The 25,002-nt window shown below is 46.8% G+C and overlaps 1 pseudogene; it reads right to left on the bottom strand.

Moving 5' to 3' along the window:
- Nucleotides 1-23,964: 23,964 nt before the first annotated feature.
- LOC149209574 (soluble starch synthase 3, chloroplastic/amyloplastic pseudogene) lies at nt 23,965-24,501 on the bottom strand (annotated as a pseudogene).
- Between the last annotated feature and the right edge of the window lie 501 nt (nt 24,502-25,002).

Raw genomic sequence — 25,002 nt, 5'->3', positions numbered from 1 at the left:
ACTAGCCCTAAAACCCCTTTTTCCAAAGTTTTATGCATCAGCGCGTCTGTTATAAAAATACCCGCGATGACTGGCGCTCCATAGTGTATTCCGCGCGCTGCCAGCGCGGAAGAACATCCCTTTCCCGCGCTGGTGAACATCGCAGCTTTCCCGTGTGCTTCCGCGCTGGCAAGACTGTCCCAGTTATTGAGATGCGCCGACAGCGCGACAGTTTCCTCATTATCCGCGCTGATCCAGTTTGGGCGAATTCGTTCAAACAACCAGCCTTCCAGATAACTTCAGGCTTGGTTGTTAGCTTTGTGAATGTCGACTCCCTTCTATGGCATGTCTGTTCGACTCTTTCCAACAACTTCCCTTGAGGATAAGCTCATCCTTCCACCTTTTTAGGAGGCTCTTTCTCCTATATAAACTTCCACCATTACCAGGAGCAGCTAGTTAGACTTAGCTTGGAATAGCTTGGATTGTGCAGAGCTTGTAGTGCTCAGATTGCTGCTATAGGTGTGGTGTGCTAGGTGTGGAAGTGATTGATTGCTTAGGGAAGGTTGTTTCATATTATTTGTGTGAGAGAGAGAGTTGTTTGTCTTGGGAGAATCATCCTCAAAGGTGAATGCTTGAGATACATGCTGACTGGCCCCTCCTGAGAAGGTTACCGACGTCAGAACATTTGGTTGTACTCTTCTCTATTCTGATTAATAATAGATGACTGCTATTATTGTTCCATTCTCATTTGTCTATGCAATGGTTAAATGTGAATTACATCTTTTCTGACTGATGTATGGTTGCTTTTACTAGATTTTACGCTTGTGTTTGTTTCCCCTTCGTGTGTGCAGGTATCTATTCGCGGAGATCGCGGAGGATTGTGACCAGCCGAAGCGGAGGAGCGAAGGCAACATCTCTTCGTCAAACGACAGCGCAGGAATCCAAGTAGGTGCTCTTTACCTCTTGTTTAATTGTAACTAGGAACATGCGTAGCAGCATTGTGTGATTGTTGCTAGATCCCTGCTGGGCTAGTAGGGATCGCCTCTATCTGTAGAGGGGATTTACCTCTCCAACATTAGGGTCAATTTTCAAACTTTTTAAAAACTGCTAGTAAAACCAAATTTTTATGTGCCAAACAAAGTTGTTTATGAGGAAAAAAACACATTAATGTTTTTGGTAGGATATCATTTTTCTTTCCTAAGTATAAATTAAACATGTTTTCAACCATAACATGCTAGATAGAAAAGAAAAATGATTCTAGGAATTGCCCAGCCACCATCTGGGTGGACGGGCGGGCCACCAGGGTGGCGCCAGCCCAGGTCGCGCCACCCGTTGGCCAGCCTGCCCACCCGACTGCTGGCTAAGCAATTCTGGGAATCGACCAGCCATTAGTTGGGCGGGTGGGCAGGATGCCGAGGTGGCACCGCTGGTGACTGGGTGATTCCAGAAATCGGCCAGCCACTAGGCGGGCGGGCAGCCAGTGTGGCGCCAGCCCAGGCCGCGCCACCACGGCGGCCCGCCCGCCCGGTGGCTGGGTGATTTCCGGAATCGCCCATCCACCAGCCAGGCAGGCAGCTGGTGGCTGGGCAATTCCCGAAATTGCGGGCCGTTGGGGTGGCACCAGCAAAAGCTGTGCCACCCCAGCGGCCTAGCCGCCCGCTCAGCTGGTGGTTGGGTGATTCCCAGAATCGCCCAGCCATTAGCCGGGTGGGCGGGCGGGCCACCAGGGTGGTGCCAGCCCAGGCCGGGCCACCCCGGCTGCCCGCTTGCCCGCCCGGCTGGTGGCTGGGTGATTCGCGCCACCCCGCCTGCCCGGCTGGTTGGTGGCTGGGCGATTTCGGGAATCACCCAGGCACCAGCTGCTCGCGCCCGCCCGACTGGTGGCTGGGTGATTCCGAGAATCACCCAGCCACCAGTAGCCCACCCGACCCAGCCACCAGCCAAGCCGGCGGGCGGGCCACCGGGGAGGCGCCATCTTAGGCAGCGCCACCCCAGCGGTCTGCCCGACCGCCTGGCTGGTGGCTAGGTGATTCCCTCCACTCGCCTTATGGCTAGGTGATTTCCAGAATCACCCAGCCACCAGCCGGGCAATCGACTTGTGGCTGGCTGATTCTCGGAATCACCCAGTGACTAGCCGGGCGGGCAGGCGAGCCACCGGGGTGGTGCAGCAGCCGGGCGAGCGGCTGGTGACTAGTTGATTCGCGAAATCACCCAGCCACTAGCCGGGCGGGTGGCTACTTGATTCCGAGAATCACCTAGCCACCAGCCGCCCACCCGGCTGGTGGCTGGTTTATCCCCAGAATCAACTAGCCACTAGCCGGCGCTGGTGGCTGGTTGATTCCCGGAATCACCCCGCCACCAGTCGGGGGGGCAGCTGGTGGCTGGTTGATTCCGGGAATCAATCAGCCACCAGCATGCGGGCGACTGGTGGCTGGTTGATGCCGGCGACTGGTGGCTGGTTGATTCCGGGAATCAACCAGCCACCAGCCGTCCGCCCAGCTGGTGACCGGTTGATTTCGAGAACCAACTAGCTACCAGCGGGGCGGCCGGCTGGTGGCTGGTTGATTCCGGGAATCAACCAGTCAAGGCCACAACCAGCCACTAGCTGCCTACTCGGCGGGTGCTTGGTTGATTCCCAGAATCAACCAGCCACAAGATGGTCACCTAGGTGGTGGCTAGTTGATTCTGAGAATCAACCAGCCACCTGATGGCCGCCCGGGTGGTGGCTAGTTGATTCCGGGAATCAACCAGCCACTAGCGGGGAAACCAGTCGCCCGCCCGGTTAGTGGCTGGTTGATTCTGGGAATCAACCAGCGAGCAGCTATTTGGTGGCTGGGTGATTTCAGGAATTAACCAGGCACCAGCCGGGCAGGCGGACGGTGGCTGGTTGATTCCAGCCCGGCTGGTGGCTAGTTAATTCCGGAAATCAACCAGCCACCAACCAAGAATCAACCAGCCACCAGCCACCAGATGGCCGCCCTGGTGGTGGCTAGCTGATTCCAGGAATCAACCAGCCACCAGCTGGCTGCCCGAGTGGTCGCTGATTGATTTCGAGAAACAACCAACCATCAGCCGAGCGGGCGGTTGGTGGCTGCTCAGCTGGTGGCTAGTTGATTCCGGGAATCAACTAGACATCAGTTGCCCGCCCGGCTCCACCCAGCCACCAGCAGGGCGGGCGGCCGGTGGCTGGGTGATTCCCGAAATCAACCAACCACCAGCCGAGTGGTGGCTGGGTGAAGCTGGGTGGGCGACTAGTGGCTGATTGATTCCCGGAATCAACCAGCCACCAGCGGGGTGGCCAGCTGGTGGCTGGTTGATTCCGGGAATCAACCAGTCAGCGGCCACCGGCTGGTGGATGGTTGATTCCAGGAATCAACCAGCCACCAGTTGGTCACCCGGTTGGTGGATGGTTTATTCCGGGAATCAACCAGCCACCAGCCGCCCGCCCAACTTCACCCAGCCACCACACGGCTGGTGGCTGGGTGAAGCCGGGCGGGCGGCTGGTGGCTGGTTGATTCCCGGAATCAACTAGCCACCAGTAGGTTGATTCCCGGAATCAACTAGCCACCAGTAGGGCGGCCAGCTGGTGGCTGGTTGATTCCCGGAATCAACCAGCCACCAGCCGCGCTGGAATCAACCAGCCACCAGATGGTCACTCGTGTGGTGGCTGGTTGATTCCGAGAATCAACCAGCCACCTGCTGGCCGCCCGGGTGGTGGCTAGTTGATTCCGGGAATCAACCAGCCACTAGCGGGGCAACTAGCCGCCCACCCGGCTGGTGACTGGTTGATTCCCAAAATCAATCAGCCACCATTCGGGCAGCCAGCTGATGGCTGGTTGATTCCCGGAATCAACCAGCCACCACCCGAACAGCCATCTGGTGGCTGATGGCTGGGTGATTCCAGGAATCCACCAGCCACCAGCTGGGCTGGAATCAACCAGCCACCAGCCGCCCGCTCGTCTAGTGTCTGGTTGATTCTCGAAATAACCCAGCCACCAGATGGCTGCCAGGATGGTCGCTGGTTAATTCCCGGAATCACCCAGCCACCAATCGTGGGGGCAACTGGTGGCTAGTTGATTCCAGGAATCAACCAGCCACCAGCATGCGGGCGACTGGTGGCTGGTTGATTACCGGAATCAACCAGCCACCAGCTGCCCACCCAATTAGTGACTGGTTGATTTCGAAAATCAACTAGCCACCAGCCGGGAATCAACCAGTCAGGGCCACAACCAGCCACTAGCCGCCTACCCCGCGGGTGCTTGGTTGATTCCCGGAATCAACCAGCTACCAGATGGCCGCCCGGGTGGTGGCTGGTTGATTCCCAGAATCAACCAGCCACTTGGTGACCGAACGGGTGGTGGCTAGTTGATTCTGGGAATCAACCAGGCACTAGCCGGGCAACCAGTCGCCCGCCCGGCTGGTGGAATCAACCAGCCACCAGCCTGGCAGCCATCTGGTGGCTGGGTGATTTCGGGAATTAACCAGGCATCAGCCGGGCGGGCGGCTGGTTGATTCCAGCCCGGCTGGTGGCTAGTTGATTCCGGGAATCAACCAGCCACCAGCCGAGAATGAACCAGCCACCAGATGGCCGCCCATGTGGTGGCTGGTTGATTCTGGGAATCAACCAGCCACCAGCTGGCCGCCCGAGTGGTGGCTGATTGATTCCGGGAATCAACCAGCGACCAGCCGGGCAGCCGGCTGGTGGCTGGTTGATTCTGGAAATCAACCAGCCACCAGCTGAGTGGGTGGCTGGTGGATGGTTGATTCCGGGAATCAACCAGCCACCAATTGGCCGCCCGGCTGGTTGTTAGTTGATTCCGGGAATCAACTAGCCATCAGCTGCGCACCCGGCTTCACCCAGCCACCAGCTTGCCGCCCGGGTGGTGGCTGATTGATTCCGTGAATCAACCAGCCACCAGCTGAGTGGGCGGCTGGTGGATGGTTGATTCCGGGAATCAACCAGCCACCAGCTGGCCGCCCGTCTGGTGGCTAGTTAATTCCGGGAATCAACCAGCCATCAGCTGCCCGCCCGGCTTCACCCAGCGACCAGTCGGGTGGTGGCTGGGTGAAGCTGAGCGGGCGGTTGGTGGCTGGGTGATTCCCGGAATCAACCAGCCACCAACCGCCCGTCCGGCTGGTTGCTAGGTTAAGCCAACCAGCCAGTGGCCCGCAGGTGGCTCGTTGATTCCCAGAATCAACCATTGACCAGCCGACGGCCCGGCTGGTGGCTAGTTGATTCCGGGAATCAACCAGCCACCATCCGGGGCCGCCCGACTGGTGGCTGGTTGATTCCGAGAGTCAACCAGCCACCAGCCGGCCAGCCACCCGCTGGCCGCCCGGCTAGTGGCTGGTTAATTGCGGGAATCAACCAGCCACCAGCCGCCCGCTCAGCTTCACCCAGCCACCACCCAGCTAGTGGCTGGTTGATTCCGGGAATCAACCAGCCACTGGCCGCCCACCCAGCTGGTGGCTGGGTGAAGCCGGGCGGGCAGCTGATGGCTGGTTGATTCCCGGAATAAACTAGCCACTAGCCGGGTGGCCAGCTGGTGGCTGGTTGATTCTCCGAATCAATCAGCCACCACCCGGGCAGCCAGCTGGTGGCTGGTTGATTCCCGGAATCAACCAGCCACCACATGGGTGGCCATCTAGTGGCTGGTTGATTCTCGACTGGTGGCTGGTTGATTCCCGGAATCAACTAGCCACCAGAGAGGCTGGAATCAACCAGCTACCAGCCGCCCGCCTGGCTGGTGCTTGGTTGATTCCCGAAATCACCCAGCCACCAGATGGCTGCCAGGCTGGTGGCTGGTTGATTCTCGTAATCAACCAGCCACCAGTCGGGCGGGTGACTGGTTGCCTGGCTAGTGGCTGGTTGATTCCCGGAATCAACTAGCCAGCACCTAGTCGACCACCAAGTGGCTGGTTGATTCCCGAAATCAACCAGCCACCACCCGGGCGCCCATCTGGTAGCTGGTTGATTCCGGAAATCAACCAAGCACCCGTAGGGTAGGCGGCTAGTGGCTGGTTGTGGCATTGACTGGTTGATTCCCGGCTGGTGGCTTGTTGATTCTCGAAATCAACCAGTCACCAGCCGGGTGGGCGGTTGATGGCTGGTTGATTCCGTTAATCAACCAGCCACCAGTCGCCCGCATGTTGGCGGCTGGTTGATTCCCGGAATCAAGTAGCCACCAGCTGCCCGCCCGACTGGTAGCTGGGTGATTCCGGGAATCAACCAGCCACCAGCCTGGCAACCATCTGGTGGCTGGGTTATTTCGGGAATCAACCAGATAGCTGCCAGGTTGGTGGCTGGTTGATTCCCGGAATCAACCAGCCACCAGCCAGGCGGGCGACTTGTTGCCCGTCTAGTGGCTGGTTGATTCCCAAAATCAACTAGCCACCACCCAGGCAGCTAGCAGGTGGCTGGTTGATTCCGGGGAATCAACCAGCCGCCACCCGGGCGGCCATCTGGTGGCTGGTTGATTTTGGGAATCAACCAAGCACCCGCCGGGTAGTTGGTTAGTGGCTAGTTGTGGCCCGGCTAGTGGCTGGTTGATTCCGGGAATCAACTAGCCACCACCCGGGCGGCCAGCAAGTGCCTGGTTGATTCCCGGAATCAACTAGCCACCACCCGGGCGACCATCTGATGGCTGGCTGATTCCAGCCCAGCTGGTCACTAGTTGATTCTGGGAATCAACGAGTCACCAGCTGGCCGCCCAACTGGTGGCTCGTTGATTACCAGAATGAGCCAGCCACCAGCCACCCGTCTAGCTTCAGCGAGCCACTAGCCGGGCGGGCGGTTGGTGGATGGTTAATTCCCAGAATCAACCAGCCAAGTGGCCGGCTGGTCGCTTGTTGCTTCTCGGAATCAACCAGTCACCAGTTGGGCAGACAGTTGGTGGCTGGTTGATTCTCAGAATCAACCAGCCACCAGCCACTCGCCTGGCTAGTGGCTGGGGGAAGCCGGGCGGGCGGCTGGTTGATTCCTGTAGTCAACTAGCCACTAGCCGGGCGGCCGATTTGTGGATGGGTGATTCCGGGAATCAACCAGCCACCAGCTGGGCGGTGGCTGGTTGATTTCGGCTGGCCGCTCACTTGGTGGCTGGTTGATTCCTAGAATCAACTAGCCACCAGCCGCCCGCCCGACTGATGGCCGGGTGATTTCGGGAATCAACCAGCCACTAGTCGGGTGGCCAGCTGGTGGCTGGTTGATTCCTAGAATCACCCAACCACCAGCCGGTTGCCTGGCTGGTGGCTGGTTGATTCCTAGAATCACCCAGCCACCAGCTAGCCGCCTGGCTGGTGGCTGGTTGATTCCTAGAATCACCAAGCCACCAGCTGGCCGCCTGGCTGGTGGCTGGTTGATTTCTATAATCACCCAGCCACCATCTGGCTGCTTGGCTGGTGGCTGGTTGATTCCTAGAATCACCAAGCCACCAGTTGGCCGCCTGGCTGGTGGCTGGTTGATTCCGGGGAATCAACCAGCCACCAGCCGCCTGAAATCCACCAGCCACCAGTCGGCCACATGGCTCGTTGATTCCGGGAATCAACCAGCCGGCCACTTGGCTTGTTGATTCTGGGAATCAACCAGCGACCAACCACCCGCCCAGCTGGTGGTCGGGTGGAGCTAGGCGGGCGGCTGGTTGATTCCCGGAATCAACCAGCCACCAGCCGGCGGCCCGCCCGACTGGTGGCTGGTTGATTCCCGAAATCAACTAGCCACTAGCCGGTGGCCCGACTGGTGGCTGGGTGATTCCGCGAATCAACCAGCCACTAGCTGGGCAGCTGGCCGGTAGCTGCTTGATTCCAGGAATCAAATAGCCACCACCTGGCTGCTCGTCTAGTCGCTGGTTGATTCTCGGAATCAACCAGCTACCAGCCGGGCGGGCGACTAATGGCTCATTGATTCCGGGAATCAACCAGCCACCAGCCCCGGAATCAAGCCGAGCCAGTTGGTGGCTGGGTGATTCCGAGAATCAACCAGCCGCCCGGCTGGTGGCTATTTGATTCCAGCAATCAATCAACCAGCCACCAGCCACCTGCCCGGCTTCACCCAGCCACCAGCCGAGTGACCAGCTACTGGCTGGTTCATTCCCAGAATCACCACGCCACCAACCGCCCGCTCGACTGGTGGCTAGGTGATTCCGGGTTGATGCGGCTGGTGGCTGGTTGATTCCGGGAATCAACCAGCCACCAGCTGCCCGCGCCAGACTTGTGACTGGTTGATTTCGAGAATCAACCAGCCACCAGTCGCCCCCCCGGTTAGTGACTGGTTGATTCTGAGAATCAACCAGCCACCAGACGGTTGCTGGTTGATTCCGAGAATTAGCCAGCCACCAGCTAGCCGGTGGCCCAACTGCCCGCACGACTGTTGGCTGGTTGATTCCCGAAATCAACCAGCCACCAGCCGGGCGGCCATCTGGTGGCTGGGTGATTTCGGGAATCAACCAGGCACCAGCCGGGCGGGCGACTGGTGGCTGGTTGATTCCCGGAATCAACCAGCCACTAGCTGCCCGCACGACTGGTGCTTGGGTGATTCCCAGAATCAACCAGCCACCAGATGGCTGCCCGGGTGGTGGCTCGTCGATTCCGGGAATCAACCAGCCACCCGCTGGCCGCCCAGCTGGTGCCTGGAATCAACCAGCCGCCAAATGGCGACCCGGGTGGTGGCTGGTTGATTCCCGGAATCAACCAGCCACCAGCTGGCTGCCCGGGTGGTTGCTAGTTGATTCCGGGAATCAACCAGCCACTAGCTGGCCACCCAGGTGGTGGCTAGTTGATTCCGGGAATCAACCAGCCACCAGCCGGGCAACCAGTTGCCCGCCTGACTAGTCGCTTGTTGATTCCGGGAATCAACCATTCACCAGCTTGGCGGCCATCTGGTGGCTGGGTGATTTCGGGAATCAACCAGGCATCAGCCAGGCAGGCGGCTGGTGGCTGGTTGATTCCAGCTCGACTGGTAGCTGGTTAATTCCAAAGAATCAACCAGCCACCAGCTACCCGCCCGGCTGGTGCCTGGTTGATTCCCAAAATCACCCATCCACCAAACGGCTGCCAAGCTGGCGGCTGGTTGATTCCCGGAATCAACCATCTGCCAGCCAAGAGGGTAACTGGTTGCTCGGATGGTGGCTGGTTGATTCCCGGAATCAACTAGCCACCATGCAGGCGGCCAGATGGTGGCTGGTTGATTCCCGGAATCAACTAGCGCCCACCCGGCTGGTGGCTGGGTGAAGCTGGGTGGGTGGCTAGTGGTTGGTTAATTCCGGAATCAACCAGCCACCAGCCGGGCGACCAGATTGTGGCTAGTTGATTCCGGGAATCAACCAACCACCAGCCGCCCGCCCGGCTTCACCCAGCCACCACCCGGCTGGTGGCGGAATCAACCAGCCACGAGCCACCCGCCCGACTTTACCCAGCCACCAGCCGCCCGCCCGGCTGGTGGCTGGGTGAAGCCGGGTGGGCGGCTGGTGGATGGTTGATTCACGGAATCAAACAACCACCACCCGAGCGGCCAGTTAGTGGCTGGTTGATTCTCGGAATCAATCAATCAGCCACCACCCTGACGGCCATCTAGTGGCTGGTTGATTCTCGGAATCAATCAGCCACCACCTTGACGGCCATCTGGTGGCTGGTTGATTCTCGGCTGGTGGTTGGTTGATTCCCGGAATCAACCAGCCACCAGCCGATAATCAACCATCCACCAGCCGAGAATCAACCATCCACCAGCCGCCCGCCCGGCTGGTGGCTGGTTGATTCCCGAAATCACCCAGCCACCAGATGGCCGCCAGGCTGGTGGCTGATTGATTCCCGAAATCAACCAGCCACTAGCCAGGCGGGCGACTGGTTGCCCGACTAGTGGCTGGTTGATTCCCGGAATCAACTAGCCACCACCCGGGCGGCCAGCTGGCGGCTGGTTGATTCCCGGAATCAACCAACCACCACCCGGGTGGCCATCTGGTGGCTGGTTGATTCCGGGAATCAACCAAGCACCCCCCGGGCGGGCGGCTAGTGGCTGGTTGATTCCGGGAATCAACCAGCCACCAGTTTGGCGGGAATCAACCAGCCACCAGATGCCTGCCCGGCTGGTGTTTGGTTGATTCCCGAAATCACCCAGCGACCAAATGGTCGCTCGGCTGGTGGCTGGTGGCTGGTTTATTCCCGGAATCAACCAGCGGCCGGCTGGTGGCTGGTTGATTCTCAGAATCAACCGGTGATGAGCCGAGCGGGCCGCTAGTGGCTAGTTGATTCCCTAAATCAACCAATCACCAGCTGCCCGTTGGTGGCGCGGGCGGCTGGTGGCTGGTTGATTCCCGGAATCAACCAGCCACCAGCCGCATCAACCCGGAATCAACCAGCCACTAGCCGGGTGGGCGACTGGTTTCTTGGTGATTCCAGAAATCAACCAGCCAGCAGCTGGCCGCCCGACTGGTGGATGGTTGAGGCCGCGCAGGTAGCTGGTGGCTGGTTGATTCATGGAATCAACCAGCCACCATCCGGGCGGCCAACGGGTGGCTGTTTGATTCCCTGAATCAACCAACCACCAGCTGGCTCAGCTGGTGGGCGAGCGGCTGGTGGCTGGTTGATTCCGAAAATCAACAAACCACTAGCCGGGCGGCCAGCTGGTGGCTGTTTGATTCTTGGAATCAACCAACCAGCTGCCCGGCTAGTGGCTGGTTGATTTATGGAATCACCCAGCCATCAGCCGGGCCACTGGCTAGTGGCTAGTTGATTTCGGGAATCAGCCAGTGACCAGCTGGGCGGGCCGCCGGCTGGTGGCTGGTTGATTCCCGGAATCAACCAGCCACCAGCTGCCCGCCTAGCTTCACCCAGCCACCAGCCTGGCGGGCGGTTGGTGGCTGGTTGATTCCTGGAATCAACCAGCCAGGTGGCCGGCTGGTCGCCGGTTGATTCCGCGAATCAACCAGCCACCAGCCGCCCGCCCGGCTGGCTGGGTGAAGCCGGGCTGGCGGCTTCTGGCTGGTTGATTCCCGGAATCAACTAGCCACTAGCCGGGCGGCCAGCTAGTGGCTGGTTGATTCCCGGAATCAACCAGCCACTAGCCGCCCGCCCGACTGGTGGCTGGTTGCTTCTCGGAATCAACCAGTCACCAGCCGGGCGGACAGTTGGTGGCTGGTTGATTCTCGGAATCAATCAGCCACAAGCCGCCCGCCCAGCGTCACTGCCAGGCTAGTGGCTGGGTGAAGTCGAGCGGGCGGCTGGTGTCTGGTTGATTCCCGGAATCAACCAGCCACCAGCCGGGCGGCCGACTGGTGGTTGGGTGATTCTCGGAATCAACCAGCCACTAGCTGGTCGCCCGGCTGGTGGCTGGTTGATTCCCGGAATCAACCAACTACCAGCCGCCTGGAATCAACCAGCGGGCGGCTGGTCGCTGGGTGATTCTGGAGTCACCAGCCACCCGCCCGACGGGTAGCTGGTTGATTCCTGAAATCACCCAGCTGCCCACCCTCCTGATGGCTGGATGATTCCGGGAATGAAGTAGCCACTAGCCGCCCGCCCTGCTGGTGGGAATCACCCAGCCACCAGCCGTCCGCCTGGCTGGTGGGAATCACCCAGCGACCAACTGCCCGCCAGGCTGGTCGCTGGTTGATTCTCGGAATCAAAGGAAAAAGGAGAGATTGTTAACATTTATCAAAAACCACAATTATTGATTAACTATCTTATAGACATTTGTTCAGATGAAAGAGATTGGGTTCTGGATTTATTTTCTGGCTCAGGTAAGTTTTATTATATGAAATTGAATTTCAATATGTTATTTTTTAATTAATATGCTATTGTACTAATTTAGTTCATTATTTATTTTGTGCTTGATAATTAGGTGCAACACTACCATGTTGTCTTCAAAAAGGAAGAAATTGCATTGCAATTGAAAAAAATCCAGTACAGTGCAATTTCATTAAGCAAAGAATTAATGTTCTTCAATTTCTTCCAGATGCAATGCAAGAAATTGGGTTGAATAAAGGGGACTTCAGTGAATCACGTGTGGCAAAAAAGGCAAAGGAACCCCAACCACCATTACATGGAATGTTTGAAAAGACATACATTGGGAGATTCACAGACATCAAAGACCCATTAGAAGAGGAAAGTGAGCAAAAAGAAACAGAAAATATTGTGGAAGAAGACAATGATGAAACTCTAGAGGATGAAGAATTTGGATTATGTGACATTGTTGATTAAATTTAAGTTATGCTTGTAAATCAAGCTTTGCAATGTTTTAACTTTGACATTTTATGAGAAGAATAAACACTCAATTAAGGTTGTTGTACGTTCAATATTTGTAATATGTGATTTTCGCATTGATTTTTAAGTTCATCATTATTTTTTGAAGAAAAAAGTGATTATTATTATTTTTTTGACATGAAATTCATAAAAAAAAAACCTATTATTTAACCATTTTTAGTTAAAATTATCGTATAAAAATTGTGATTTTGACATGTCAGTTCTAGAAAAAAATTATCAAAACATGTAGTTTTTTAGTTATATTTATGTTAAAAATGGTTATTTTTATGTCCATTGTTAAAAAACATTGTTTTTTAGAAACAATTATTTCATGTGGATTGAAAAATTAATTAAGGATGTATAAATATGTAGAATATCGAAAATTCTAAATATCGACCTCCTAATTAAAAATGCAAAACAATAAAAACCTCACTAAAAAAAAGTTAAAATTAAAATAAAAAAACAAAAAGATGTGAAGAAAACGGCCACTTCAAAAATGATCAAATTTACAAAATAATTATTTACATTTTATACATTAGAAAATTTAAAGCCAAAACACAGGTCTTTTAAAAAAATGGGGTGATGCAGAATACTCACTTTTTAAAATCAGCATGAAAATCACTACCATTCTAAAACGATTCTAAAACGTAATGTACATAAAAAGAATTAAAGTGCCAAAAACTATGCTCTAAAAAAAACATGTTCGTTCTGCATCACCCCTTTTCAAAATCAGGTCACTTTTTTGCTATCTCTACGAAACGGGTAACAGTATCAGTTCCCGTTTCAAAGTTTACATTGTTCTCACCTCCAGCTTTACGACCTCTCCTTACTCTTGACCAGCCCTTACTACCCTTTCCCCTTCACTCTTATCCCTCTCTCAGCCTCCCCTCCACCAAAATTTTCTTACTAATTTTTCCTAAAATTTTCCCCAACTTTCTTTTAAGTTATATATATATATATATATATAATTGAGTTTGACATTGGAATTGGAGGATTTTCATTTTTTCATTGATTTGGGTACCATATCTCCAAGTATATTCAAGACCCTAAGTGTTGACTACTGCACATCCTCTAAACCTCTCCTCAATTCATTTTTGAAAGCAAGACTTTTCAATTAGCTTAAGTTTAGAAACAAATATTAATTTACATCTTTTACTGCTGTACATTGCAGAAATAGAAGTTATCCTCAATAACTTTTTGCATGCGAATTGACAAAATTTGTGAATATTATTTCTTTGCTTTTAGATCAAATGCATAGGTAGATCAAAAATAGTTAAGCTCAGAAATTTTTTGAATCATTAATTATTAGTTTGTCATGTGAAGTTTCTACTGTTATACATAGAAGAAATATAAATTTTGCATGGTTATAAAACTGTTGGTGTAGAATATATTGTTGGCATTAACATTTGATTTAAATGCAGATTATTACGCTGATATTTAATTGATGTAATATGAGTTTAAACACTTAGTTTAATTTCTGAAATACATTTGTTTTATATGCTCATGCAAGTAGAACTAATCTAGTTTTACTTATGCATCTAATGATCTTTGATTGAGTGTCTCATACAAATGGATTTCTGAACTTAAAATGTTTTATTTCCAACATTTTACATTTTAGTAATTACTTTTTCATATTTTACATTGTTGGTATAAGTTTATGTTTTCACATTAATATCATCATTTTTCTGAGCCTTAAGTTAAATAACACTCAAGACATATTCCAGAAATAATTTTAGGCCCTCCTTTCACAATTACATCTTTTCACTTTGCTTTTTCATACTAAGCTAGTTCTTGCACATTAAAATCTTACTTCCAAGCATAAGCTTGGTCGATAAAAACATTAAGGGATCAAACTTAGAACATGCATTTAACTAAAATTAACCAAGTCCCTTTATTGCACATAGCTCTAAGTTTTTCATTTGCATATAAGACAACTGAATCATTTAGTAGTAGTTTCCCATCCATTACTTGGCCTTATTTGATTAGCAAGATGATTGACTCCACAAGGCATTGGTATCATTTCTTCAGATAGAATTGAATCCTTCAAAATGTTGTGCAATCTAAATGAGTATTGGTTGCTTAACTGTGTCTCCTATATTGGTTGGTTCCCAGCTAATTTTTCCTCATTCCATTTCCATAGGGTCTACCCCCCTTAGTCTACTATTAGGAGACAACTCAATAAGAGAGATTGGGGGTCAGTGTGACAATCCTCGATCTGAACTGTTGTCATGGAGCCTAGACATTCTGTGTGACAATGTTTTTTGGTGCTATTGTCAGGGACCAATTTATTGGACCTTGGATTTAGGACAATTATCATCTTTCATATTCTATCCTTAATCTTTCATTTTAAGTGTCTGAGTTAGATTTTTTCCCAAGTGGCGACTCCACTTTATTCATTTTCTACAAGGGTTTGCACTAGAATAAATTCAAGTACCCTGATTAATCCCACTCCAGATCCTAAAAAGGTTTTAGAGTTTGATTAAAAATACTCTCTTCTTGTGCACATCTTGATAAGCTTGGACAAGAAGCTCTCTCTGATATCCATTCGCTTTTTTCAGATACCATTCAACAAGACATCATGGATGACTTGTATCTTCCTTGCAATTTCACTAACATTCAATGTTACCTGCATGGCCTTCCTAACACATGCATGTATAAATTTCCTTCTTTCCAAGGCAATAATGTGATAACTGTTAAAGATCATCTTAACCACTTTACACATTTCATTAACAAATGGGGTGGTGCTAATGCCGCTCATGAGGATGTAAGGATGAAGCTCTTTGTGCTCTCTTTAGAAGAGGATGCTTTAGATTGGTTCACCAAAAAACATGATCATTCCTTCAATTCATTACAAGCTCTTTGTAATGCCTTCAAGGAGAAGTTTGGAGATAAGAAGGAAGAAAAACATATGGTTAAAGCCCTAAGTATGATAAAGAAAAAAGAAAATGAAAACGTTGAGGAATTTAATAGAAGTTTTAATGGTATTGTTAGGGAATTACCTCAAGATTATAAACCTGCTAATAAATCTCTTTGGGACTTCTTCATTGATTATTTTAACACTGACACCTCTTATGAATTAAGATGTGCTAAAATTCCTGATTATAAGGATTGTCAAGCTTTAGCCTACGAGCTTGAGATAGATAAGAAGGCATCTGGGAAATTTGAGATTCTAGGCTTTGATCAAGCTTCCACAAAGCTAAAAGAGCCTAAGGGTAAAGAGGTTAAGGAATCTGAAGATGACCCTATGCAAAAGTTACCTCAAAAGCTGGAAAGCACGGAGCTTAACCAAGAAAAATTAATCTCTAACCATGCTAAAGAGATAAGTACTTTGTAATCTAGGTTGGTCCAAATGGAAAGGCCACATGCTCAAAGTTCCCAACATAGAAACAATAGCAATAAAAACAATAATGCTTGGTAGAGGAAGGGAAATCAAATGAACATCGACCACCAAATCCCCTTGAATCTACCAATCTTGTTGAGGATGCTCCTCCATATTGTAGGGCTTGTGATGCATTGCATGAAGAAGCTACTTGCCCTACTATTATGAGAATTTTGGATAATGGGATCTTTGGGGCAAGTAACCAGATTAATGTCGTTGGTAGGGAATATCACCTATAAAATGAAAATTTGGAAAGAGTTGAGGAGCATAGTCATGATGTTAGGCCCTTTGCATCTTCCTATAGTATCAATAATTTTGACCATGATAATGATATGCTGGTTAAATTATTCGGTGAAAGGCCCTCTCCAGATCAAATCTTAGAAATTGCGAGAGATAAGGGGCTAACTTATCAAAGAAGGGATAAAGAGAAAAGGAATAATCATGCTTCCCTCCGAAATTCTAGCCCCATATTTGGAATGAAAATTGACTTGGGTGGATGGTTGAAAAATTCCAAACTTTGGGTTCCTGTCACTAAGGTTTTGAAAATCTCTGCCCAAAAGGCTAAGTTGTTAAATTCCATTCAGAATCCTCATATTAATATGGCTCAAGAAAAGGCTCCTGAGATTGTCTACCAGGATGCTCCTGTGTATTTGCAAAGTATGGATTCTGACAATAATGAGCATCAATATTTTTTCATGACCTTGATGGTTAATGGTTACAGGTTGTACAATTGCATGTTAGATTCGGGTGTTTCTACTGGTGTTATGACCAAGAGGGTCATGGAACAACTAAAATTAAGGATTTATAGGCCTTACTACAACATATGTGCCATGGGTTCTAAGAAAATCGAAGTTCATGGGTTAATAAAGGATTTACAAGTCCATTTTCCTCTCTACCTTGACATTATGATCATGATGGACATAGTTGTAGTTGATGTTCATGATGCTTGGGGTATGCTATTGTGTAGGAAACAGGCCTCTGATCTAGGAGGAAGCATCCAAATTAATTGGTCGTATGCCATGAGTCCTCCTAGAGGTTCCTAATTTGTTAGACTAAATAGGGAACTAGAAAGGAGATTCCATGCGAAAGATCCTAAGAGACCCCACAATGCGATGACCACCGACAAACTTGACTTGTGGAATTATGCTATTTTGTCTAATTCCATAATCCCATCAGAAGTTAAGGTTGATGAAAAGATAAGTGATCTAAAGATTCAAGTATGGTATATGCATTTCGATGGTGCATCATCTAGGCATGGTAAAGGTGCTAGGATTATTTTAAAGTCTCCCCTCGGGCATGTTTTAAAATTTGCCTATAGATTAGAATTTGGAGTAACCAACAACATGACTGAGAATGAAACTTTGTCGTTGGGCCTTGAGTTGGCAAAGTGCTTAGGGGTTAAATTGCTTCATATTAAGGGAGACTATGATTTGGTTATCATGCAAGTCAAAAATAAATTTACTTTTAAGAATCAGAGATTGAGAAACTATTGGAATGCAGTATTGGATATTTTGGAATACTTTGACACTCTTGATCTCGAAGATATCACAAGAGAGCATAATAGTTTGGTTGACGATCTTGCTATAGCCGCATCTACCTTGCAATTGTATGATGAATTAGTGAAGGATAAGGTTAAAATGGAAATTATTTTCAGACCTTCCATTCCAGATAACTTAGAGCATTGGATAGTTTTTGATGATAAAAATCAAGTGATTCACTTTTTAAATAACTTGGAGGTGTTTGAGAAATTTCGAGTAAGTTATAGGGAGAATGGATTTGATGACTGTGAAGATATTATAAATCCTACTCCCAAGAATGTTGTTGCCTTAGAGCAACACTTTGATCGGCATGATGCCACAAAGAAAGGAGAAGAAAATAAGATGGCTCCTGGCAAATTTATTGAAGTAAATATAGGTACCCCTAGTGATCATAAAATTGTTAAAATTGGTCATGAATATGAGGATGTCTTAGTATCTTCTTATGATGAGCTAAAGGGTTATAGGGAAGATGTCATGGAGAATACTATCCCTTTAAAGGATGGGAATGCTAAGACATTTCGTCAGAATATTAGGTAAATAAACCCTAGGTTGGCCCCCTTAGTCCAAAAAGGGCTAGTAAAAATGCTCGTAGCTGGAATCATTGCTCAGACTAGGAATTCATCATGGTGTTCCAATTTTATGATTGTTAGAAAGAAGAATGGAAGAATCAAAATTTGTGTCGATTTAAGAAACCTTAATCTGGCATGTAAGAAGGATAATTACCCTTTTCCAAACATGGAGACTATGTTGTAAAGGATAACAGGTTCTAGAATGATGTCCCTACTAGATGGTTTCTCTGGGTATAATCAAGTTTGGGTTAAGAAAGAAGATCGACACAAAACTACTTTCACCACACCATGATGTACTTTTGAATACATTCAAATGCCTTTCAGATTAACTAAAGTTGGGGCTACCTTTCAAAGGGATATGGACTATGCCTTCAAGGGTTTAATCGGTAAAATTATTTAAATTTATTAGGATGATCTTATGGTTTTTTCTAAGAATTGTATTAGTCATATAGGTCATCTTAGGTAGATTTTTGATATATGTAGAGAATTTGGAATCTCTTTGAATCATTCTAAGTCTGTTTTTGAAGTGACAGAAGGGAAGTTACTTGGTCACATCATTTCCAAGGATGAGATCAAGATTGACCCTAAGAGGGTTGAGGCAATCCAAAATATTCCTCTCCCTCATAATCTCAAATCCCTTCAGTCTTTTCTTGGGAAAACCAATTTCCTTGGAGGATTTATTCCAAATTAGGTAGAAATAGCTAAGCCTATTCAAAGTATTCTTAAAAATGATGTTAAATTCTTATGGAAAGACGATGGCAAAAAGGATTTTCAGGAGATCAAAGGTGATATTGCTAAAGCTCATGTCTTAGTTAGTCTTGATCATTCAAAGGATTTCATGATTTTCTCTTTTGATTGCTGGTGTCCTATTACAAAAAAATAAAGACAACCATGAAAAACCTATAGCTTTCATGAGTAGAGTGCTTCAGAATTCTAAATTAAATTATACTACCATGGAAAAGAAAGTCTATGCCTTAGTTAAATATCTTAAGAATTTCAGGACTTATGTGGGTTATTCCAAGATCAATGCTTCTATCCCACACTCTGCTGTTAAAGATATATTAACTCAAACTAATTGCCTAAGGACTCGTGGTAGGTGGGTTACTAAGATTCAAGAATATGATTTAAATATTAGACCCACCAAGCTAGCCAAAGGTCAAGGCTTGGTTGAAATGATGATTGAGGGAAATGAAAAAGCTCTTGGTTTGATTTGTCATAACGATTCATCTTCACCTGAGCTACAAAGATTTGGAGAGCATGAATGGTACAAGGATATTATTTATTACTTGTTAAATCTTACATGTCTTAACCATTTAGTTGCTCATAGGAGAAGAGATCTTAGATTAAAAACCACTAAGTATTTCCTTATGAAATATGGCCATGGATGGAGAAATCCCGAGGGAATTATACTTAGATGTGTTGATGATATAGAATCTAAAAAGTTGATTTCTGAGTTTCATTCAGGGTTTTGTGGTGGTCATTACACTGCTAGAACTAGTACCCACAAAATCCTTAGAGTTGGTTACTATTGGCCTTCTATTTGTTCTGATGTTCAATTTTTTTTAGAAGTTGCCAAGCTTGCCAACTGTTCACTAGGAAGCATAAGCTAGCTGCCCCACCCCTACAACTTGTTGTTGTTGAGGCACCTTTTCAACATTGGGTTATGGATTTCATCGGGAAATTCCATGAAAATTATAGCAATGGCTACTCATGGATCTTGACGACTATCGATTATTTCACTAAATCGGTTGAAGCAATTCTTACTAAGAATGCCACTGAAAAGGTCATAATGGATTTTATTGAAAATCATATTATTACTAGATTTGGTGTCCCAGCTAAAATCACCACCGATAATGCCAAGGCCTTTAGTTCTATGGAGTTTTCATATTTTTGTTTTAAGTATGGCATTGTGTTATCTCATTCGTATAACTACTATCCTCAGGGTAATGATCTGGCTGAATCAAGTAATAAGAATCTTATAACCATTACCAAGAAGATAAGATGAGAGTCATGGGACAACAAAATCAAATATGGTTTATGGGAAGATAGGATAACTAAAAAGAAATCTACTGGTAAAAGTCCCTTTGAACTTGTCTATAACATGGATGTGACATTACCCGTTCATCTTAAATTACCACCCTACCAACTCCTTCAACATTTTTCTAATGATAAAGGCATTCTTCAAAATGGAATTGATCAAATCATGGTGTTGGATGAAACACACATGAAATATTTTGATAGTATATGCAATAATGAATCTAACATTAAGAAAATATTTGACAAATACTCTCGGTCTAGATCTTTGTAGGTTGGAGATATGGTTTTACTGTGGGATCACAAAAATGAAAAACCAAGAAAGCATAAGAAATTGGACAGTTTGTGGCTGCGATCTTACATCATCTGAGGCATTGCTGGTCCAAAATCATTCCACTTGATCAGATTGGATGGTGAACCACTTGACTTGCCAACAAATGGCCAAATGCTTATGCTATTCTTCAAAGATGACATATGATGCCATGGGGCATCCTTTGTATTGTATTTCTAGCCCTACACTTTGTCATTTCAACATTTCATTTCTGTTTTAGGATTATATTTACTTTTCATGTTAATAAAATTGTTGATGAACTTTTATTTCATGTACTTAATGTTATATGATGATTTTTGGATTATATTTGGATGGACGCTACTTATGTAATTATGTGTGTTCTTTGGGTGCAGATTATGGATTCTCACATTCCTTCAGTGAAGCAACATGTCCCTAAGTAGAGCTAGATGTTGACCACTCCATATAAACTACTTCATAGCTATACAATTTTTGGCACAAGGATTTCTATCATGTCCGAGAACTTAGATGATCTACAGATCCATCATCATCCACTATATGTACACTGGAGTTTTGTAAACCCATTTTGCATTTTGTAATGTTAATGATCCTAGTAAGGCAAATTCATGTAACAACCTAGGTAAATTTATTTTTCTGATGATAATTTCTATCATAGGAGATTTTTTGTCTCATTTATTCATGTTGTTATCACAAAATCACACACTGAAGGCTGCCTATCAGTAAGATAATGTGTAACTATTTCAAACCTAGCTTTGGACTAAGGCTTAGCCTCCTTAGTCTGAGAGGGCTCTCTCACAGATTATGAATGTTGATCACTAACAAGGAAATATGGCTAACTCTTTAACAAACACATGAAAATAAACTGGCTGGACAAATATCAGATTGATTCCCATTGGGCTTATGGAGTCTCACACATCTCAACAAACCAAAATACTATTTTTCATGGAAGTCAGGGCTCTTTACATCTATGCTCAAACATAACTAACATAAAACACAGTCTGCCATAACATACAGGAAGTCATAGCATGTGGGCATGAGTTCTGAGTGATTATGCAATAACAGAACTGTAAAAGAACACTAAAATAACAAGCCACCATACATTTGAACAATAAGATCTATTGAGAATCCTGAGGCAAAAACAACAGTCATTTGTATTCTTGAAACATGCTTCACATAAACCAAAATAGACTTGTTCTCTATCAAAGTATCCAACCCTTTTTACATTCATCTCTGATCCATATATAGGAACACACTATTAACCACCTAGAGCGAGCTCAAAGGCTGCTATTCACTACTCCTATCTGCTGTTTAACTATTTCATTAATTACAAAAGTGCTGAACTGTAATTACAAAAAATCCTAATTAATTCAAAACTCAAATCTGTCCCCCTCGTAGCATGATGACTTTCTGATCCTTGACACCTGTATATTTTCTATTTTGGCTGAGATATGTTGGAGGAGAATACACTGAACGAGCTGGCTTTGGATACTGTCTGCGAAGATGGCTCATTAATCAATTAGGATAAGTGCCCTGTTTTCCCGGTCCTTGTCTTCCACCACTCTTCGGAATTCAAGCTGCATGTCTCCAGCTCTTTTTAATACCCCAACAATGACGAGCATCACCATATTCCCAAATGTGCTGGTAGCTTCGTTGATGGACAGGTGTCTCTCTGTCAAAATTCCCGCTTGTATACCAAACTGCCTGTCTGCGCTAAAAACACTACCTACAGCAGTTTCGTAGCGCGCTACGAAACTGTTGTATTGTTAAAACAACTTACCTTTTTGGATTTGCCGAAGCAACTGTAATTATGTCTCTGTTTGATCCAAGCTCAATATCTGGAAGTGATCTTCCAATGTATCAACAGTTATGATCTGGCTGGAGCTGGAAGCCTGACTGCACGAAAGTGAACCATCTTCAACACTGATAAATGAGCCTATATCTATCTCCACATTAAGGGTATTTTCATTTTTAAACCCACCCGAGCCAACGGAATCATGAGTTATCAATGAAATCTCTTTCTGTGTTCACAAGTTTCTCGATAATAGGCTGACCAAAGCTCTTCATTTGCTCCAAAATACCGTTGCTCATAAGGAAAGTCAGGAAAACAATATTCTGCTACTACTGAGCGTTCCCTTATAGATTCATCCTTTATAATAGGCAAAATCTTTGCCTTCTATTTTGTATTGTTTGTATTGTCGACTTCACCTATGTTTACGTTGAACCCGGGCGAAACCCTGACATCATCTTCAGAATTCTGGACATGACTTATTTTGAGCCTCTAAGTTCGTTTCAATCTACGAGAAGTGATTGAGATAGAAACCGACATAGATCCCAGAAGGTTATGCTCTTCAACGCATACAATAACATCATCGCACAAATCCACTACATAACGTATGAAATTGCAAGAAACCTGTTTCCTTGATGCATCTTTGAGATGACTACCTTGATGCTAATAGAAAACAACTATGCGCCGCTTCAAAAGACCAACATACAAACCTGGTTCGAATTTGTCTTCCTTCATTTGCGCATGAACGGAATGATCTATAACACCCATCTCCTTCAATATTCCACTCATCGTTCGCTTGTCCCCATAGAAGCCAATTGTCGGCAAAGATTGTTAATTCAAGGAGTTGAAACTGATTCCATTACAGAGACGAAGAACCTTCTCTTCTGGAAAATTAACCTTCTCTACAAAGCTCAAATCATGCTTGTCAAATACAACTTTCATAACTTGAAAGAAAGAGACCTCCGAATCCTTGCTTGAGGCTTGATCAGTGGCAGTCTGATTCGGTAACTCAGGTTGAGGGCCTACAGAATTCATAAATGTGATTGGGGATTGGTTACTGGTGGTAACCGTTTGTACTAGTGAACCCAGCGTCTCATCTGGAATTAATTCTGTAGGGCTTGAATGGCCTTTGGGTAGCTTTCCAAGTGGATTGCGTATAACACCCCATTCAACACGAGTAAGTCTAGGAACATGCCCAAGGCCTGCATGATTTAAGTACTCCACAAACTCATTCCGAGTAAACCATGGCCAGTCAATGGCACTGTAGAACCACTCATACGTACACCAACGACGCACCTTAGCAGATGATAAGCAATGAATAAACTTGGCCTTCAAACTTGATGCCCTGTCTGTGACCGTATGAGGGCAGAACACAATCGCATTGTGTAGTCGCTCAGATTGTTCATTGCATACAATTTTCTCACATTTATCTGGACATTCCACAGGCTTTGAAGCCACAACCTTTTCTAAAGGCATTTTGCACCTGCTTCAAAGTCTTGTCGTTAAGCTAACTTGACTTGCAGTAGGATTTTGTATTACCGGGTCTAACACAAGCCCACCTGATCCATTGAGTTCAGGATCTTCGGCGGACAAAGGAACATTCTTCACCAATCTACCTTGCTTTCATGACTACCTTCTAGGCTGCCTTCATCCATTGTAAACCCAGTAAGCTTGATTGCAGATCCTCCAGACTCATTCCGAGTATATGAACCTTTAAAATCACCGTTTTGGACAGGAGATGATCTCATCTGTAATGTTATCCGACTAGGTGTTCAAGAAACCTGAAGAGAGGCTGCTCTCTGTGAAGCCTCTGCTAATGTCAATGCAACTACTTTAGCAACATCATAATCATCATGATCGCCATCAAGGACAGGCTCTTGTTTACCAGACAGCACTACTTCAGAATTATGCTTTTCCAGTGTGTATGAAACAGGAAAGCGTGGTGTTCTTTTTCCAACAACACGGGGTTTACTACCTCCAGACCTCCTTTTCTTTACTGGAGATGAACAACCATAATCTGAAGGTTCTGATTTACATTGCAACAGTTAGAATAGGATATGCCAAAGTTATTTGTACTAGTGAACTTCTGTTTCATACGAGTTTACTTTTGAGGGCGTTCTGATGCTCCAAACCCATCACTACTGTCCCCCAACCTTTGCAACAGGTGCCATTTCCACAGCTATATGCACAATGTGCATTGGTGGCTCCCTCAGAATTCCTCCAACCACAGCAACATGGTAGTCCATAGCATTTCTATTGTCATACAATCCAACATGTTCATCGCCTCTTTCAGAGAAAACAAAATCCATCATATATGCATCTAGTGGCACTTTAACAGTTGCCTTCACATGGGAGCCATTATCTGCCGGGATCATTCGCTGGGGTGGAAGAACACCAAGTCGACGAGTCCATCGATTGAAAGAGCACCGAAACCATACTTCAGATTTACCATTCAAAACTGTATTAGATGGGTTGTAAAAGACTGTAACAGAGTTCCCAGCTTCAACTTTACTAGGTTCGGTGTAGAATATATGTTTTTGTGACTGTTGAAATAATGTCATTGTTTTCTTCTTCCTTTCTGCTTTTAAAAGTTCCAATTTCTCAGCCTTCTTGCGAGCAGCTTCCTCTCCTACATGAACTTTGAGGCTTCGAGATTCAGAATTGATAACAAGCATACACGCAGGAGCTTGAGAGCATGCCACCTGTAAAATACATACACCGCAGAGCTATTTTGCATGACAGTTGCTATGGATTAGGACAAATCCCCAATCTCGTAGCGCGCTACGAAACCACCTAAACATGTAGCGCTGCGAAACCGCTAAAAGGATTCATGTGCTTATTTGCAGACATTTAGCATTGAAATTTTGTCAGTGATAACACATGTGTTTTTCTCAACACGGATGATCGACAAAGTTTTTCCCTTCAACCTCACCCCAAAGCTATGGTGAAATTTGTCATCAAGATCTTAAATGAGTCCTAGTGTTATTTATCGACTCTCTGTAAAAGTGATTTGGGAATAATTCTAACTATTTGGTTAGATTATTTTATTACAAGTTACTTAATCTACTAGATCATATTTTGTGTCCTCAGAAATGGGTAAATGTTGAGGGTCTATAATGAACGGGTGTTCCCTCTTCATGGGTTAGAAATGTAATATTTCATGTTGAAAATAATAA

The sequence above is a fragment of the Pinus tabuliformis genome, chromosome 1_2 (genome assembly GCF_031772625.1).
Source record: "Pinus tabuliformis cultivar Carrire ecotype Pingquan chromosome 1_2, CPIR1, whole genome shotgun sequence".
Lineage (NCBI taxonomy): Eukaryota > Viridiplantae > Streptophyta > Pinopsida > Pinales > Pinaceae > Pinus > Pinus tabuliformis.
The sequence above is the reverse complement of the archived record's forward strand: the minus strand, read 5'-3'. Positions and strand labels throughout refer to the sequence as shown.